This window comes from Thermobia domestica, chromosome 2, assembly GCF_964235325.1.
Source record: "Thermobia domestica chromosome 2, izTheDome1.hap1.1, whole genome shotgun sequence".
Classification (NCBI taxonomy): Eukaryota; Metazoa; Arthropoda; class Insecta; order Zygentoma; family Lepismatidae; genus Thermobia; species Thermobia domestica.
The window spans coordinates 358017327-358039224 of NC_137455.1; the positions used below are offsets into that span (position 1 = coordinate 358017327).

Here is a 21898-nt window from a genome sequence, read left to right on the forward strand (position 1 = left end):
AGACAGGGCTGCAGCTCAACCAAGTGCATGCTCATGGTCGTTTTCGACATTCGCAGCAATGTGCATTACGAATTCGCCCCCAAAAGCCAGATTATTAATAGCGAGTTTTACTGTCAGGTCTTACTGTGTCTGACGGAGACAATTCGGCGAAAGCGACTCGGCGAAAGCGACTAGTACTACGCAAGAAAAAAAAACAGTGCTTTACGACGACAATGCACCTTGTTCGCGCCTCACTTGTGTGTTTTTCACAACAAACAAGATAATAGCACATCCTCACCCGACTTACTCTCCAAATGTTCCTCTTGGAAAGTTCGCTATCGTCCCGAACTTGAAGATTGTTCACCAAGGTTGCCGTTTGGATACCATTGCGGAGATACAGCGCGAGTCGCAGAAAGTGCTTGACACGCTTCGGAAAGAAGTTTTCAGGTACACATTCCAGCAGCAGAGGAAATATTGGGAGCGCTGTATTGCTGTAAAAGGTGACTAATTTGAAGGTTAAGTTTGTAAACGTAGTTAAGTAAACTATTTGTTTTGCTAACAGAACTAGTTCGGAAACTTTTTGATACCACCTGCTAAATAATATAATGAGGAACGAAAATCATTAATATTTGAATATACGAATAACCCAAGTAATCGAATGAGCGCCGACCGATGATTGATTTTTCACAGAATCACAATTTTGATGAGTTGATGATATCCACTTTGCCGCAGTAGTTTTCAACCAACCAATTTTAAACGTAAAAGCATCCAAATTGACAATTAGTTTTCAACGTAACCACCAAATATAAGTTTTGTCGTACGGTTAACATTGGTTCGTTGAGTTCAGTAAAATAAGCAACCACAAATTTCAGTTGAATTAAAAGTGAAAATTTCTTTCTTGAAGTAAATGGTTTTGACTAGTATAAAATGCTTGTTTGTCCCAAAGTAGTAAATGGTCCAAAAATTAAGTTAACTAGAAAGCAACATTGGGCCGACCATTTTGGTTACCTGGGAATGAAGTAAATAACATAAAGGATTTATTGTTCAGGCATTTTTGAGTATTAGATAAACGTATTTCATATACATACATGTATGAAATGTGCAAGATGTAAGGATAGTAAAAATTTTTAATTTATTGGTATAAAATATTATATTAAGTTTGGGATTCATATGCAAGACCAAATGATGATTTAAATGCTTCAGACGATGTTTCATAAACTATGTACGGATCAGAGATCTCTTATAAAGGTTGTGATTCTTGGCCACAACTACAAAATTAACAATTCCATATCTCGGGAATAATATTGAGTAAGAACTTGTGATTAAAATATTTCTAATTACTGTGAGTATCATAAGTTTTTATGAAAAAGGAAAGAAAGAAAGAAAGTACGTTACTGGGTAGATAATTATTATGCAGGTAGTGGTGTCAATATGCATAAAGAAATAGTTTCAATATATTTAGTCGAACGTAAATAAAAGCTGATCTATTTTGAAATACGTCGTATCAAAAATGCGATTTCTTTCATTTGTATTTCTTAAAAATAACTTTTCGATAACATCATTGTCTTCGTTTACTCTGTAACTTAGTAAAATAATATATGCATCTAGGATCAGTTTGATTATGGAGTAGTGCGCAGGGTTCGCAGATTAAACTGTGATTAACGCATGAGAAACTTGAATAATTGCTTATGATAACGTTATATATTGGGTTTGGTACGGCAAGAAATAAATGTTTTATAAAAACACTAACGTTTTCTAAGTTGAAACATTTAGGCGGTTAAATATCTTATACACCAAAAATTATTTTATTTGACTAAAAATTCAAATCTTATTAAAACTTTTAGAACCTAGCATTCTTTTACGTATACAACGTATAAATTTATAACATTTCAACTGAAATATGTTATGTTAGAAAATAAAGATTGTGTAGGAAACAAAAATAAATATAGATAAATATAAAAATAATAGATGGCAGAAATTAAAGAAAAATGTCAGAAACTTAAATGTTATATACTAATAGTAACCACATAGCAATTGGCAATATGAATCATTTGATTCTTCAAGTTATGGAGATATAAGGAAAATGAATATTAATTTAACAAATAGTGAATAATTATCACCTTAATTAAATGCTTCTGTTGATAGGTCATACTAATCTGCTGGACATACATTGTCAATGGAATGGCTATGCCATGGCATGATTTCGTAAAGACACCAGGGCATTATCACTTACTCATTCATCCTGGAGCAGTTCATACTGAGAATGAGTACGCACCGAATTTACCTACCTTTTATTCTCTGCGAGGTACATTATATCTTATTGCTTTATACTTACTTATATTAAATTTAATGACAAACTTGACAGTAATTTTGCAAGGAAACAAGTAACTAAGAAAGTGTTTGTTGAATTGGTATAGAAAAATATAAAACTTCGATTTTTTAACTTTAATGTAATTTTTAAAGTATATTATAGCCATATACTTTCCACTTCAGTAATGAAATTTAACTACTCACTTCAATATGTCACAATAAAAATATGTAATATAATTATTTTCATAGCGCCTAATTTTAAACGAGAGCTTCAGAAGCCTTTCTTTAATATTATATTTTTATATTTCAGTTCCTACATCAGACTTTGAAGACATGGTAAAACTAATAAACGGAAATTTGTAAACTACATACGACACCTTGTGAAAGACATATGAACATGGAGTACCATATAGGATAAATAAAAGGTGTAGAATTGAATACATGAAACACTGAACAGCAATTTCCTTAGTATGAATTGTGGATTAAAATTTTTATTGATGGATAAGTATACTGAATGAAACTCTTACACATTTCTTTTACTGAATATACCTAACTGATGTTTAATATGCCATGAAAATGTTGATGACTCAGAACAAAATATTTCATTGCTGTTTTAAAACGTAATACAAATTACTGTCTCTGAAAATGGAAACAACAATTTAGAAAGTAATCCTCATATAGGAAATATACTCCCAAATCTCAAGGGTCTCTGCATAAATCAAATATTACTTATCGATATATAAATAAAAGAATACCTGCTTTTTTTTCTGAAAGAGTGACAAAAGTTTTTTTTTACTGGCGTGACTATCCGGAATAGAACTTTCGCGCGACTATTTTGAGATTAATTTGAGAAATATGCAAACATATGGAATAACTATATGATATAACTGGATGCTGCACCATGTTAAATTTATTATTATTATTATTATTATTATTATTATTATTATTATTATCATCATCATTGCTCTATATCTTTGGCAAGCGCAAATCATTGGAAGTGTTCTTTTGTAAAGAACTTCCTGACATATATATCTAGAATTACTTATTTTTGTGGGTTTGTAAGAAGATATTTTGCAGTCCCGTCACAATACCTTGAAGAACAAGAGCCTAGCTGACATAATGGTTGAGCCTACTATAATTTTCTGGCATTTCCATATCATTTTGATTTCATCTGCATTATGTTTATATTTGCTAAATTGTACGAAATGTTGTACGTAAGTTGCAAGTGAATTGCACCGCTACATCTATTAGGATTACTTTCTGATCTCTTTTATTGATAAAGATGATGTCAGTTCTGTTACAAGTTACCTTTACATTCCTTGTAATTTCTCAATCCCAGTATGTCTAAATGTTAAAAACTTTCAGCCTACTTTAAACCATGGAGGAGGAAGTGTAATGGTTTGGGTTATATATGTTCATCAGGTATTGATGAGATCTTGACAAAAGAAATATATCGAAACGTTCTCAGGACAAGTATTGTCTAAAATGCGGAAAATTGGAAATGAAATGGACTTTTATTTTACCAACATATTGATTCCCAATATAAAGTACATTTGTAACGAAGTGGTAGTTTTATAATTTCTCAAAGTGTGCGAAGTCCCATCTCAAAGTACCGTCTTTAACCAAACTGAGAATCTTTGGAACCAATTGCAACGTGTGGTCAATATGTACGAGTTACAGTCCAGGAAAAGTTTAAGCTGTGTTTAGCGGAAAGGTTTCAAGAAAGAGTGAGTGAAAATTGAGAATCTCAACTTAAAAGACGTGAGATTTTTTTTAACGAAAAACAGCAGCTGATAATTACTCACTGAATGCTGCATGATAAATTTATATTCTTAACGGTTGACTCAAATCATGCACTCATACACTACACCACACTACAGATCTGATATTACTTATGTGTGAAACTTTGTACCTCTTTTCATTACCAGATTATCAAATATTTTAACAAGTCATATCGGACGATTATTTACTAAAAGCGAAAAGCATATGTAAATTCTTCATAGGGCTGGGAGCACAACCCTTTGTTTTACAATAAGTGATGGATAACTATGTCCGTGTTGGTAAAGAAAATAAAGTTATCTTACATGAGCATACTTTATCTAAAATATAATTTTCTAACTTGTCAGAATTGTATGTTTAATTGGTTATTAAATATGTTTGCTATAGAGATGTATTATGACAGATATAAAATTAGTTCGATGTTTACATTAGTAATTACATTCTTATTTGCATATATGTAAGTTTCATTTCACACCTATACAAATATCACTGACTATTCTAGAGATTTTAAACCGAGAAGTTTTCTAAGTATCTGGTTTGGAACTAAAAGTTAAAAAAAACTGCAATATAGACAATAAACACCAATTTTAATACCAAATCATTACATTTGCAATTTATGTATGCACAAAGTATTACACTCTTAATTATTTCGTCATATCTTCAATTGTTTTAAAAACTAAACAAAACATCTGAGATCGAGTTTCGAACTCAAGATCTTCAAGTTTTACAAGTTCTTTACGGAGACTTATGTGCCTAAACACGCTCCGCTGACGTGCGCATATGTATATATAAACTTTTTTTTTTTTGCTTCAGCAAGTGTTTCATCCTATCCGAGATGCGCCGTGGAAGGCAATACTTTCTCTTTTACCGGAGATATTTCCAAGGTTATGGAGAGTTTAATATGTAGAAATGTTGCAGAGTATATGATACTGTGAGCTTAAGTAGGAAAAGGTATAAGGGTGTACGTCTTGCAGATAGTGTCTATATTAAGAACGGAAGGGACGTGCAATTCACTCTGTATAGATCTGCAGGAATTGTGATGGATCTAGGGTCACTATTTTGGACTTATTAATGAAAAACACTGTATCTTACGATACATGTGCAAGTTCATAAGGGCCGAAAGTTAGGATCAGAAGTGGTAGTTGTAATTAGAAAGAACGTGTTTGAAAATGTTGACACATACCTTGAGATTTGTGGCTGTTATGGGTTATGCTGTGTGAACTAGTTCAGAGAATTCAGATGATTTTAAATGTATGCAAAACTCCAAAAGTGCATTACCACCTGTAATTCGCCTTTGCCTGCAATAGTAGGCAACCCCAAAGCACTGCCGTTGGGGTGGTTGAGAATCAGAAAGGCGTTAGACCAAACCTCAATTTTGTTACAAATGTAGCAGCGTGGCAAACTGTAAATAAGAAAATAAAATAAATTGTTAAGAATGACGATTTTATTATCGTGAGAGGAATGGATGACATGAAAAGTTACAAAATTATCTTGCTTAAGCAGTTCAAACAAGAAGAATGGAAAAAATACCTGTAGATATCAAAGAAAAGCTTTTCTCTTCATTTTCCCGAAAAAATTTTGCAAAATAACAAAAAGGTTATGTAATGTAAAAGCTTATAAATGCCTAACAGTAAAAAAAAACAAACATCCGCACGAAACGGAAAGAGACAAAAACAGAAAATAAGAGACGTCATTAGCGTAGCAAACTTGCGGATAATAATAATAATAATAATAATAATAATAATAATAATAATAATAATAATGATAATAATAATAATAATAAAATTTTTGACTTTGCCTAAGAGCGTGTGTGCATATTGAGGTCGGGTGTGCACTTTTTGTCAATGAGCGGTCCCAAAGGCCAAAAGGGATGGAAATCTAGGAGAGAGAGGAACAAAACATTTTTTAAACATAAATTCAAGGTCGAAGTTTGAAGAACTTGCTTTTGACAGGTGCTTTTTTGTTTCTCTTTTTTCTGGAACAGAAAAGTTCTGGCGGCTAAGAAGTTACAGTATATAATATTGTAAATTTGCAAGTGGATTTATTTACATTGCAATTAGTGGTCATAAAGAAATTGCCATTAGAAGACATTATTTTAAAAATTAAATTTTATTTCTTCATCCATCGCAAGTCTTAGGGCATCCTATACCTCACCCCACGAATACCGATATTGAAAATTTAGGATGTTGATATATCGATGTCGATATATTCGCGATATCGAATGATATATGTCAATGTCAATATCGGCGATATCGATATATCAACATTCGCATAGGTCTAGGTCCGGGAAATGATGCAATAATAATAATAATAATAATAATAATAATAATAATAATATATATATATATATATATATATATATATATATATATATATTATATATATATATATATAAAACAATTGAGACGCGAACAGGACTCGAAACTAAGTCGGATAAGTGCACTGCTTGTAAGTCCGCAACTTTACCAATACACTACCATGCGACATGAAACAAAAAATTCCAAATATTACTAACTTTAGTTTTGGAACGAACCGGCATCTACTTGTAAGGTTATTTACACCAAAATGAACAACGACATTAATTTATTCGACGACAAAGAGACAAATTAGTGCCCACTAATAAGCGAAATAACATACAATCCAGGAAAAATTAAAGAAATAATAACATATTATCCAGTAATTTTGCCTTTTAAGTCAAAAGTAGGCGAATAATAATAATAATAATAATAATAATAATAATAATAATAATAATAATAATAATGGACAACTATACTGTTAAGGTGAACAATTCTTCTTCTTCTTATATTATTATTATTATTATTATTATTATTATTATTATTATTATTATTATTCGCCTACTTTTGAACTTGCAGGCAAAATTACTGCATAATATGTTATTATTTTTGTAATTTTTCCTGGATTGTATGTTATTTCATTTACGTAAACTTTAATGTAAATTTGTTACCAATAATCATTAGGGAAGACTGTCTCAAAAATTTAACATTAAATCTCCTACAGGAAAATGGACTTTTATGTTTTCGCCCCTAAAGAGGGACCAAAGAATGACTTTCTCTAATTTACTATTAAAATTTAAAACTTTCAGACATATTTCAATAAGAATGTTAAATTTCACATTAATAGTGTAAAAAATTCAGGTTTTTCCAGTGCTGTAGAAAAAAGTATACGAATTATGGAACAAGTGTGGGCGGGCGGGCGAGCGAGTATTTAATGTCATACCGTAGGTAAGTAAATTCGTGAGATGTGGGCTAGTAACTTATTCCTTGGGCGAGTAAAATTTTGTTGCTTATTTGCATCCCTGATACATAAATATAAGAGGAAATACGGGGTTATAGGGGTTTTATTCCCAAATTTGTACTAGATAATAGCAGTTGAATTCACTAGACAATAGAAACCAGGGTTGTTTGGTGTCCCGGGGTTGATTCCCGGTGGGAGAGCCTTTGAAATTTTAAATGTCCTTGATGTATCTGTGTTCGTGTCTCTTCGTTCAAGGTTACTGGAAATAACTGTAAAACGAGTATAACAGGATAATAGAGACTACTTACTGAGATACTTTCGATGAATCAGAAAAAAAAGTGGTTTGAGGCACCAGGTTCCAGTTAAGGGTTCGAATTACTCTTAAGACCACTTTCTCTTTCATTCTTTGCGTTAGTATGTCTTTCTTTAATTTAAATTTGAATTATCTACACGATAGCATTTTAACATGACCGAATTCAGTGTCTTTTCTTTAATAAAATATTGGAATCGGAATAGGACGTGGTATTAAGGTCTCAAATCTTCGGTAATAATAATAATAATAATAATAATAATAATAATAATAATAATAATAATAATAATTATTATTATATAGAAGATAAATTCCGTATGAGAACAAATTATATAAAATCTGTAAAATATCTCGTAACATTAGGCAAAAGTTACAACATAGTCGGAATTTCAAAGAAGTGTCCGGACTACCAGAACATACCCTATCTGTACGTCCCTACAACTAGCTGAATGTTAAACGAAAAGTTTTCGAGCAAATTTCATGTGGAAAGTAAGGCTATTGAACTCGGAAGAGCCGTAAGAAAATTTGTTTTTAAGTTTTACGTTCCATGGTTATACCGGCTAAACTAAAGGAAACGTCGATAATGAGAATAAAATAAATAGTGGAATAAAAAAGTAGGAGGAAACAACACCCCGAGAAAACCTACACATATGGCGTTTGTTTAGCACATTGCCCACTGGCCGGGAGGTGGGTGGAACAGGATGAACCATTAAATTCAAAAACGTCAGTGATAATAATAATAATAATAATAATAATAATAATAATAATAATAATAATAATAATGGTATTAAAAATTTTAATGTTACTTAAAATTAGGCAAAATTTTCAGAAAAGGCGGAATAACGGGGAGGGAGGTCCGTACCTCTAAGATACACCTCTGCAATTATTCAAATTTTAAACCAAAGCATTCAGTAAAGTTTCATGTAGAAAGTATTCTACTGTACGTTTTAAGGGAAATAACTGTAATTAAAATAACTGAATATCACTGAACAGTAAGGCATATAATAAAATAACTTTTAGAATATGCAAAGTTCATTATAAAAAGTATGCTACAAAAATATCTTCACAGACCATAATTCAATGAGCTCCGAAGTAGGAAGTAACAAAATAGAGTATATTCAGTGTACAGAGCATTTGTTACTGAAAGAATGGACATACACTATTTCGAGAATCGAGATAAGACGAGAAATGTTTACGATACTTTTCGTCTCGTCTCTATTCTCATCTAAAATCGAGACGATAATTTGAGTTAGCCTTGTTCCGTCTCGAATGTAAAATGTTAATTCTCGTCTCGATTTAGCCCTTTGTTTCGCTTTAGAAACAAGATAAAATTCCTCTTTTCGCTGGAAACATTATAGAAAACCGAAATATTATTGCCAAAAGTCACTTTCTGCTTATAATGGTATGAACTGAGCGATAATAAGCTTCTAACTTTTAATCTTCTACGAGATAATTGTTATTATTACTATTATTATTCCTGAAGATTTGATAGTTCAAGTATTGAAACATCAGAGTATTCAATTATATGAAGATAATAAAACGTATCATCGCTATTCAATCGCCACCAAAATTCCTTAAGAAAAAGTACTTCTTGATGTGGATCCGATTCAGGACTAGTGACAAGGCGCCTTGACCACTGAATCACGATCACTACGCGATGAACGATTCGTCTTTACTGTGTTTACGTTAGGTATCTTTGCCTCTGCTTACAATGTATTTTTCTTCGTTTCAAAACGTCTTTCGTATTTCTTTTATGATGCTACAAGTCAATAATCTTTGGAACAGCTTATATTCATAACTTGAGTTGTTCTTAAACCTTTCTTCAGAATTTAGTTTCTACTCCACATCAAACTACATATATGACATATTTAATTCTTATACCCTTCATTTGGCTCCGAAGCAGTCGCCATTACCTGGTTAAAGACTTATACCCTGCACCCAAATTTGCGGATCCCAAAAGTTTCATTTATCCTCTGATCTTATAGGCCGATGCAAATAGGATATCAAGAGTCATGACCTAAATATAGCAGAAAATAAATAATAGATGGTGTCGGCCCTGGGAGCAGACCGTGCTATCGCAACGTGATAGTAACAAAAATTGTTTTTGGCATGGCTTCAAACCCGGCCGAAGGAAAGTTGTTCTTTCTTGTTTTTTTTTTTTAAATTTTCATAACACTTTTTTAATTCAAATAGGATTGAAAATAATACTCAAAAAAGTGATTTACCGATTTTTAAAACAAATTTCATAGCACTTTCTTAATTAAAATAAGCTGCATTTTTATTAGACGGATCCAGAGTAAAAGTAGTAGTAAAAGTAGTAATAAAAGTAGTATACTAATCGTAGTAGTAGTAGGAACGGGTTTGCAGTTCCACAGGAGTTGGTTGAGTACTGTTCTCGACATCAAAATATAAAATTAAAGACTTGCACAATTTTTTTCTTCAGACTTTACATGACCAACTAAAACTAGCTGGCTAGGGTACCGGGCGAATACTGAAACATTTGCGATCGGCAAAAATGCGTTCGGCACGATACGTTTTGCTGTAAGTAACCTTACAGGAAGAAGCCGGTTCGTTCCGAAGCTGAGGTTAGTAATATTTTGTTTTATCTTCATGTGGCATGAAAATGTATTGGTAAAGTAGCGGACTTACAAGCAGTGCACTTATCCAATAAAGATTCGAGTCCTGTTCACGCTCAAGTTTTTTTTATAACAAAGTGATCGCGAAGAATTGACTTCTCATACTGGTCGAGCAGTCCTTAAGCGAACACCTGTATCATGATAGAGACGATTTACGAATGTTTGTTGGGAAAGCACAAGGAAATTACCAGGACATTCGAAACACTTCTTGATCTGCAGCACTCTTCGTGTTATTGTTCTCAGAAAGAAACACCACACCACTTGTTAAGGAGAGTTTGGGTAGAGCAATCGTTGGAGTAGTGGTTATCGTACAAGACTTCCACATGAAAAATCTCGGTTCGATTCCCTGCCAGGTAATATAGTTTTTGCATAATATAATGGCTCCAACTGTGCGAATTACAACGTTATATCCGCACTAGATGAAAAGTTCGGAACAGATAAATCTTCGGAGATGACTAAAAAATGGCCCCTTCTTTGGTTATTTGAAAACAACATTTTATTTCTATTAGTTTGACACAAAATTTGTTTCCATCCTATAATTTAATGAACATACATTTGAAACTTGAAACATACAAGGTCTGCTATATCTATAAGGAATATCCAATTTCCCTTTTAAACATTTGTGACTTCTCATTATGATACAGTTTGGAATTTTAATATAGGGTGTTTCTGATAGAAATTTAGCAGTAAAATAGCATTCGTTCATTTTATCTTTCTTTCTTTTTCATTGCTTTTCTTCCTTTCTTTCTTTTTGTTCAGTTCGCATTAATAGTCTGGAATTGAAGATTTGGCCTACGTTACCTATTGGGTTTATTAGAATGTATTTCGGATCAGTACGTCCAATGAACACTACCGAATTTGCAAACGGAACCACGTGGAAACAAAGCATGAAACGTTTGACATTATACTAAATGTGTCTCGAAGATCTACAGTTCTATTGGAAGTTGACTATTTTATTTGACCACTAATTTTCGGTTTCATTTTGAAAGTGGCTTAATGAATGTTTGAAGCATCCTCTATATACTTGTATTATTATTATTATTATTATTATTATTATTATTATTATTATTATTATTATTATTATTATTATTATTATTGCATTATTTCTCGGATATAGGCCTGTGCAAATGTCGATATATCGATATCGTCGATATTGACATTGACATATATCACTTGATATCGCGAAAATATCGACGTCGATATATCAACATCCTAAATTTTGGATATCGATATTCAGCGGGCGAGGTATAGGAAGCCCCTAAGACTTATGATGGATAAAGAAATAAAACTTAATTTTTATAAATTGTCTTCTAATGATAATTTCTTTATGACCACAAATATATTATAGTTTGTTGCTGTCTAACTTTCCTCTTCAGGAATTCAATTGTATAGCTCAATGTATAGTTAAATATAATGGATAATTTTCCACCTAACGTCACAATACATAATATCCAAAATTGTCCGGTTTCTACATCGTAATGAAAATTTTCCGATCCATGAAAATTCCTTTCACTTGTTTCTACACAGCAATAAAACTTTCCGATTCACAAAAGTTCGTTTTACTTTTTGCTTCAAAATGATGAAAATTTTCCGACTCATAAAAAGTTCTTCAATTTTTCCATATAGGACAGAAAATATTTCGATTCATGACAAATTGTTTCATTTGTTCCTACATAGTACTGAAAATTGTCTAAGCCATGAAAGTTTTCAGATTCTTTAAACGATCTTTCACTTTTTAACACTTCTATACATGAATTCAATCAATTTTATGATTAATGAGGAATTGCTATTTGTTTACTGATATTTTCTCAGAACGGAAAATTGTCCGAAAAAATATAGCGGAAAATTCTCCACTTTACATCAGTACAAACCATATATCTTTATGTTTTAAGATATGTGGTTCCCTTGAAATGTTACGTTATGTGGTCTGGAGAACAGGTTTAAGTGTTGAAAGCAGCAAATCAAAATTAAAGCTTCTGTGGCTCCAATGTGTGACGTCATGTTTCGTAAGCGTTATTGTGATTAAAATACAAGGTTAAGATTCAAGGAAAATGATTGCATTCAGTGGAAGATGATAATTTATCATGGATTATGGATCTTCTTTGTGTCTAGATACTTAACGAAATCTGAATATGAGGCCAGTACATCAGACTTTGCTCCTGCAATGGCGTAACTATACTTAAAATCACAGTATATATATATATATATATATATATATATATATATATATATATATATATATATATATATATATCTTTCCATTTATGTCCCTGTAAAACATTAGTCACCCTCTTCAAAGACTAGTTTGGCCTCAAATATCAGAACTTTCTTTATGCCTATACACATTATGCTTCAAATCTATCATGTGACACCGCTGACATTACTTCATTACCTATACTCCATCTCTCTCTTCCTACCATGTGATATTTTCTATGGTTCAGTACCCAATAACCAATGCAGTGCTTTTTTAAGCACATACTTATCACATCTTTAGTGCATAACTTAACATGTCTTGTTAAAAATCGTCTTAACATGTAGAAAATGGAATTTCTGTGTTGTTTTCTAAAGTTGTAAGATGAAATATAAATCCCTACATGTAATAGGAAGTTTATATCTTAAAACATATGTATGGTTTATGTTGAATATTGTTCCATGAAAGAATTTTTACAGTAACATTCGTGGGAATTTTCGTTGAATGATTAAATATTTATTAAGTTTATAAATATTACTAATTAATCACACTAATTGAATGAAACAGCAGCGTATTGCTATCTACAATGACTTAGAATTATTAACGGTTGGTCGATTTCTCCATTTGCGAAGGTAAGCGACCTTTAACTCGGAACGAATAGTGGAAAATAAGAGCGTAGTTTATGTTTAGTGTAGAATGTCAAAACTTTTGTATTCTAAGCAGTTCCGATTTTCTAAACCAATTCTTTTGTTAGACTTACCATTTTCCAGCAAGGTTTTCAAACTAAATTCCTTCAAAATTTTTAAAACAATTTCTTTCATATAAAATTTTGTAACTATTTTTTGTGTAAAATGTTTGATACGAAATTTATATGCAAAAGTTTTCAAACTAAAATGTTATTTCGTTTAAATAAAAATTTTCTGATTTTCATTTTTGTAAATATATAATTCCAATTATTTAAAGCGATTCTTTTGTTGCCCTTGTGATTATTTTAACAAGAAGATTTTTCAAGCAAAATCCCTTTGTACCAAATATTTTTTAAACAAGAAATTATGTAAAGTTTTGTATTTCTAAACAAAAGTTTTAGGTTATTTTTTTAAACTGTCCAGAAAAATTATCTTGTATAAGATTTTTAAACTATTTTTTTCTTGTGAAAGATTGTTTAAACATAATTGTAAATGAAATATTTCTTTTGCAAAAACATTTAAATGCTAAACTATTTGTGCAAAAGTTTAGAATATAAAGAAATGAAACACAAAGATTAATTTTTCAAGGAATATTATCTACAAAAGCATTTGGTAATGCGTAGTAATTACAAATAGTTGTGTGTATATATATGATCATTATCTTCATACTTGATGCATGTCATCGAAAGTGTTTCTTATTCAGGAGGATACACATTTCAAGAAACATGATTTACAAAACAATTTTAGTGATGCATAATATTTACAAAAAGTTTTGTGTATAAATCTTTATCCTTTTTACAGTTGATGTGTGTCATCGAAAGTTAGTGTTGTTGTCCTGCTGTCCTCAAATCTTGAATTCATTCTTAGTGCTTCGTATTACAAAATGATGTTTTTGTCACCAACTCGGTCCCGAAATTAAACGTTTAATTAATGAATGATATAATATTTACAAACAATTATATTAAAAATGAATGCTTTTTATTTTATCTCTTGAGTCTCAAAGTATCCTTATAAAATAGATTTGTTGACCTGCGAATCAATTTCTTTATCCTTGTAGTGGTGGTGATTGGTCTCCAGATTGTGTAGCATAGCATTGATGTCTAGGATTTGATATTATGAGTTCTGTAAGGAGAAGATAAAAAGGAGAAGATTGTTTAGAAACTATATATACATTTACGTTTCATGTTGCTGATAGAAAGAAAATCAAATGTGTAATAAAATAACATGTAATGTAAATTAAAATAATTTGTGCTATTGTGTAATATTTATTTGCGCTACTGTTGTGAACGTAAATTGAAATACCCAGGTCGTTTCACCTCGGACTTTCCAATATAGACGAAAATATGCATAATGTTCAGAAACTGTTCAACCTAAACTTTTCATATGTATATCATTACATCTACAATAAATGCACTGAATTTCTAAGAATGCAATATGTTGTACGTAAGGAAGAAGACCAAAACTATCAAAATTTTCTACATGAACTTTGTTACTAATATAAATTGAAATACAGTGATTACTTAATTTTATATGAGTGGATCTGTGTTAGAAATGATTACTATCGGAAGAAAAACATGTAAACGTAGTCCATTGCAAGCAAGCACTGCTGTAAAACCATTTCTGAAGAAAATACTTCCATTCAAGTCACTGACCAGTTGTAATGTCTTAGCCATCTTGAACAAAAGTAACGAATAACGAATACATTACTTGATATAAAAAGTTCAGGATAATGCTACTTTGGTGACAGATTTCTAATACTATATACTAATAGTAACTTTTCATAAAGAATACAGTTCGCTGACATTGCTCAGTCTTCCTCAAAATGTCCTACAGCCGTATAGTTTCCTGTCATTGTAAATTATAAAAAAACAAGTCCTAACAGAAGAATCAGGTGTAAAGGCAAACAAGTATGATATATTCATCCTCGTAGTCCTTCCTTGAAATTGTGTTTCCATTATACGTCAAATGTATTCGAGATACGGGGAACAAAATTGATATAATAAAATATAAGAATTTCCTATAAACCTGGATTATAGTGACTTTAAGACTATTGCTTTTGCATCCACAAACAATGTGAAGAAATTAATGTTCAAATGTTTAAATTAAAAAGGATTGCTAGTGATGGTTCTACTTGCTGCTTCGCTGGTTGTAAATCCCACAAAAAGCCAGTTTGGCTATGCTCTCATAAACAGATTATCAGTTGTTCTCTTATTGTATATCTTTTGCAATAGTAAATGATTTAATTTGAACTCTTATCACTGGATATTGTTTAGGAAAAAGTTCACAGAATCTTGCTGTGAACCAATTTTACTCTAGGACTAATGCTGACTTTTTCTGTTGTAACATCTAAAATATTTATTTTACCACTCACATCACGTTCATCAACCATAAGAAAAAATACTTTTTTCTTTTTTCTTTTTTCTTTACAAAAATGAGTTTCACACGTAATTCACTCCCTGAATTTAAATCTTATCTTGATACAGAATATAGCATTGAAGATGTTGAAGCATCTCGAATTTTACTATATATTTTCTCAGTTCATATCATTCTTGAAATATTTTGTTTTTACTTGTTGGGTTCATATGATGATCAGAATCTTGAAACCCCGTTGCACATTGTAGATGTATATTTTGAGCTGCTCCACTATAATTTGAAAGGGTTTGAAGGTACGACGGATACAGATAATTCTGTGATGGAAATGATATCAGATTGTTGTTTAGGTAGACTTGTCCTTCACTAAACATAGCATTAAGAAGATTCTTTACGGCTGCTGCTAGTTTATCTGTTGCGATGAATAAGGAACAATCTGATTTCACAATCTGTGCTTGAATGCAGATTAATGTATGTAGTAAAATGATATAATTATCACTGCTTCCATTGATTAGAATTGGGGAAATGGTGAATTTTGATCTACTGAACTAATTGATTAGTAATCGGTAATACAATTTACCAGAACACTTACTTGTGTTGGTAACGTTGAGAAAATGTCCAATTTACTTTTCATGGAATCAAAAGATCGTCGATGTAAGAAGACAATTGTTTCTTCTTAATAAAAATGTCTGGTGATGATGATAGTGTCTCATTTTTATGTGTTAATTTAAGTCCCTTTTACAGGATTGGACTTGATGTTGTATGTTGGAAGATCAAACTTTTACTGAGAAACATGGTCGGGCTTCCTGTTATGATGTCCACTTCCTAGCACGGTTTTTCACTTATTTTGGGGCTTCTCTTGTAAATTTCTTAAATACTTTAATGAAATGATTCTTCAAGCGGTTGATTTGACGTCACTACATTATTAACCATATTTTCACCAGACCTTGATCATTCTTTTCTTACGGTGTTTGATCCTTCTATTGCTAATGATAACAGGGAACGAAATCATCCGTTAAGAAAGGTACAACTTTCATGTCTTGTTTGATTTGGGTTTCTATGCAGACTTTCCTATTCCAGACAGTGCTTGTTTCCGATAGTATTCTAAATAAAGGTTAGGCATGACACCAACGACGAAAGTGAAATTTGAAGACACTGTTTTGAATGTAAATGGCATATATTGTGCCTTTCATTGATTTGTTTTTGTTCAAAGTGCTATTTGTCCACTGAAATATAAGCACAGGATTAAATATTTAAACAGTATAACTTCCAGATGTATGATTCACAAGATTTATATTTACAATATGTAACATTGAAAAAATTGTCTCCAACGATAACGGATTTAGTGACGTCAGAATGTTCATATATTTGTGGTGACAAATCAAGGCGTACATCTGGTGTATTTTGCCCTGTTTGCATATCTTTAAAGTCACTTGTTTGTTGACATCCCAACATTCAATTAACATTTGGTGAGAGCTGCAGATACATATTGATTTGATGATAGCTTTGTCTTGTTAAATACACATTGTTTGTTGTATTCTAAAAAAAATAAAATGTGTAAGTTTGTTGTTTTATGACTTACGTTAACTGCATTAAGAAGCTCATGCAAATCATTGTAATAAAATATGCGAATTATCACAATCTTCCATAACTTCGTACTTCGTGTTGGCTCATAATATATTTTTTTTAATATTTTCACTGTTAGTGTTCACCACAGAACATGGGCAACGAAATTTCACTAATGTGACTTCTCATTTCTGACAAAACTCTATAAAACGATTTGATTTTGTAATGTATTAGGTCAATGGAATTTCTGGAATATATTCAATGGAACTATTGCTCGAAAGAATGATGTAAAACTCTTGATCAGGATCGATTCTTCTTTATAGATGATACTATTATTCATGAATTAATGAAGGAAGATGAACCTTTCGATTGAAAAAGATACTTCTCACTGCGACCTACCTTTCTAGTACTCACTATTTTATTGATTAAGAACATCGACTGTAGATGCACTGGTTGTAATTCTACCATGTAGAAAACACCATAAAATAAGTTGTTTTACTTTTCAGGTCCAGATCTGAAAATTATTCTTGACAAAGATACGTTTTGTTTCGTATATTGCCAACGGATAAATACGTGTGCTAGTATGAATGCTGAAGCTTCTTGTCGTAATGATTATAGCATACTTAGAGTAATATTTTAGATACTTTGCTCTTAGCGTTTAAGTAGCAGAATTCTGACTTTCATTATAAGCTGACTTTCATTCAGGCAGTGGAAATACATTAACATATCGGTACGTTTGTTATTTAGTAAAGTGTTTTCACATTCAATGTTTCAATGTCTGATTTTAAACGATTCTGCGATACTGGGTTTAATATTTGGATCCTTTGTCATTATATGATATAAGTGTCTTTTGTTGAGATACTTTAGCACTATGTTAATAGTAAATTCACTTCTTTTATTACTATGTAAAACAATTGGTTTTCCTTCCTGTAAAATACTCCAAACACATTCACTATATCATTTTCGAGCCTCGTTTACAGTCATTAAGTCACTCGTCTGAGCATAGCAGAGCACGGTATGGAGTCAAATTCATTTCCTGAAGTAGTGGAAGCATCTGAGTTTCTGTCGTTTCCTCAAGTTACAATCACAGACAATGTATTTGACTCCAACGATATACCGTGCTCTGCTATGCTCAGACGAGTGACTTAATGACTGTAAACGAGGCTTGAAAGCAACCATTTACTTCCTTCAAGAGAACGATGTTGAACATTCCCCCAACAACTGATGCTTTGAAGCAGCATATTTTAAGGGTACTTTACCAAAGTGGTCACATATGGGGACAAGCCACAATGAACATCATTAATACTCCACCACTACACGAGCGTGGATGGATTTTAATAGATGGGAAACCAACACCAAAATGGTTAACTCAACCGGAAATTTCTAAGGCAGTAAGAGAACTGATTAAGTGCAGCTACGAGAAAGGATGTCAGCAAAATGCTTGCAAGTGCAAGAAGAAAGGACTGTTGTGTACGCTTGTGTGCAAAAATTGTGCAGGAGCTTGCTCCTGAAGTGACTTGACGCTTTGAAACTTCTGTTATTCACTTTCTAAAAAAAGTCTCATATAATACAATTTCTAATAATAATATTTCAAAATAGTTTTCTACTAATATAATGGTTGTACACCGTTCACTATATAATGGTTGTAGACAAATCAGTGTAGCATGCGACTAAACGAGCAAATATATTCTGCAGCTAGTCTGATATTTTTAGGAAATTCATTTTCTTTAATTTGACTCGAGAAAGAAGTATTTATCGTAATTTCTTGAGAACATAATTACACGTTGGTGTGAAATTGAAGATCCCAAAGTACAACACCCTGTAATACATAAAGTCAACTAGCTCCCTTTATTTTGAAGATAGACCAAAGATACTAACATCATTGGAAAGGCTAGATTATGCGCTACCAAATTTACCTCTACGTAAATGTACAAATCTGAGAGTTGTAAAGTTATTTGTCATTATAGCAATATTCAGTAACAAGTATTACTAAAATTTACTGTTAACAGTCGGTATATTTAAATATGGTGGCCGTACAAATAACATGTACTAAGTTTAAATTCTTAACTCGTTCATTATCTTTAATTTGTCGCAAGAAGGAGGTTTCTAGGGTAGTTCTGTGAGGAGATATTATTATTTAAGTAAAAGTCTGTGCCTTCGCGTGGACGCCATATTGATTTCCAAGATGGCGACCAAACAAGAACGAATTTCGAATGTCTCCATATCTTAAAATGTTTCCAATGGCTTGCTCTACAAGTGTGCCAAGTTTCTAAATTATTTCACTAAATGCAGTTTTCTTTTGATTTTCCGGGTTAAGCCGGCCTAGTAATATTTTTACCTATCCTAGGGAGCAAGAGAGGTACTTTCCCTAGATTTGGAAGGCACATGATCTTGTAACGTCATCTCACGTGATCAAGGGTCATAACCTGGAGGTCAATTGCAGTCACATAACGTCATTACATGTGACTGGGGCAAACTACCGTAGACCACATGAATCTGTGATGTGGTACGACGTGATCACGTCAATGACCTAAGTCAAGTTACCATTTCCTCCAATTTCAGTGATATGTGTCCTGTGCTTACAATACAATAATTCTTTTTTTTAGGAATAAATAGAGTTCTTATGACCATGAACAGACATTACAAATTACCAGTCAGTTATTTTAGTTACATTATAGAACAATATTTCTTAGTAGCATTGAATGCAGTTCAACGTAAGATATAGTTACGGTTCACACGAGCGACTCAACTACATAGGTAGAAACGTTGCTAATTCTACTGGAAATAAAGCTATTACATTTATCAATAGCAAGAAGTGATATCCAATATTGGCCTAAGAAAGAAAAAGAAGGGAAGGTTCATAATACTTTTAAAACAACACTTAGTAATAGGAAAAAAAAAACATTTACCAGTGTATTAAGAAAGCATGGCAATGTAGTTCTCAAAGAACACAAAGAAAGAAGCAAGGATGTTATAAAATAGAGGATCTGCCCATACAACAAAATCGTGAAGCCATACGTCACAGCTTCGCCACACCTACTCTGCCCACTTCGCGCCACTAAGATCGCACTGTTTCGAGCCAACAATCATGGCGGAAACGAGAGTAGCCAACCAGACGTGCCGGTTCAGACGATGCTCTGTTGTTTTTTTTGGCTTCATTGAGTTCATATGGTAAAGACACATTTGGGCAGATCCTCTATTTTAACACCCTTGGAAAGAAGAGTATTTGAAGTGTATCCAAACATAGAAGAAAGGCTATTCTTAGGAGATTTACAAGTGAATCGAAGTGTGATACAATGTATGAGGGGATATGGCACTTTTAAATAATAAACATGGTCCATTATGAGTGGTCATGGTTCTATCCTTAATCATTTGATGGATAATAATAAGACTATTATAGGATGATACCTATCGGTGTGGAAGGACAGAGCAAACACTTAAATATATAATATTTAATTACAACAATATTTTATTACATAGCAATAATATAAATCGCTGGGCACAACAAAGGAATATATCAATAAAATAATAATAGGGGAAACTTGGAAGACTTTAGTAAGCTGGATAAAAAATTATCAGGAACCAATAAAATACAATGGACACTTGAGATAGAGAGAAATAAACAGCGAAGAAATACATAAGGAGAAAACGGCTTTTCCTTGGTTTATGCAATGCTTTTTGTATAGTTAGTATTTGACTTTTAGCTATTGCAGCATTATGTAAATCGTGCTCTTATTTGTCTATGCATAAGGTTCTTCTTAGACTGTAGATACGAAATATGCTCTTAGTGTAGGGAAAATATAATTAATAGGACAAAATGTTCGTTAGTTGCTATTTATAACTTCGTAAAAACAGTTCAAGATGTTGACTTTTCAGTTAAAGCGTTTGTAACATACAATTACAAGATTGGATAGTCGAGTTGGACTAAGTAAACATGTCATGATCATTAAGTGGATATACTGAGAAGTACGCAAGAATTTATTTCAGGGAGTACAAAGGTTTCTCGGGGGTTCGAATCCAATATGAAAATAGATTATGTTAAAATTTGTAAAACCATCCCTAAAATTATACTAAATACAGAAAAGTTGCGATTTCAGAGTGAAAGTCCGAACCACAGGACCCACTCTCTGCTTATATAGGAGAAGAGCATAAGGAAAATGTATGGGATAAGAGGTGAGCAGTTTTTGGATGTACTGAGAATCATGTGATTAAAATAAGTAGTGTTTATATGACTATAGATGATTGGCTGAAATAGGGTTACTGTCGAGAAGGCATTGCAAATTATTAAATATTAGATATGTTAATAAACATGATAATTGGGGTTAGAGTGAATACTTAAGAACAATTATTAAGATATCTGAAATTTACGAGAGTAACTCGGAAAAATACCTCCATTTGTGCATATGCGAGAAATGGCCGGGAAGAGTGACGTCAGCCCTGTGGCGCTGTGTGCAATAGTTCGGTAGACAGTGAGCAGTAGAAGAAGATAGTCCTGTCAAGATAAGGATTTACCTTGAAAAAATTGCAATAGAAATTAAACATGCGCCAAAATGATGCTGAGAACATTCTAAGCAGACCTGAAAAAGTTCTCAAGAATATTCAATATGGAAGGTCGCTAAATCCAATATGGCCGCCGTTGGGGGTCATTTACGACAAACATAATAACAAACGGAGAAATTATGTGACTTTGTTACAAAATTAAAGGCTCAACATTACTGATAAAAGTTGTTCACCATTATGTGTTCTTTCGAATGAGACATTGAACATATGTTTAATACACAGGGTGTATCAAAAGTTTCCTGATATAGGGAAAGTC

The 21898-nt window shown here is 32.1% G+C and overlaps 1 long non-coding RNA gene across 2 annotated transcripts in view; it reads left to right on the top strand.

The window, feature by feature from the left end:
* LOC145679882 (uncharacterized) overlaps positions 1-14442 on the top strand; it is a 32872-nt gene extending 18430 nt beyond the window's left edge. The window contains exons 2-4 of one of the 2 annotated variants that reach the window (XR_014130598.1): positions 2125-2284; positions 2600-2714; positions 14204-14442. This is a non-coding gene — a long non-coding RNA (uncharacterized LOC145679882). Of the gene's footprint in view, positions 1-2124; positions 2285-2599; positions 2795-14203 lie in introns of those variants that run through there. The other variant, XR_014130597.1, reaches the window with a different exon arrangement.
* Positions 14443-21898: the final 7456 nt, after the last annotated feature.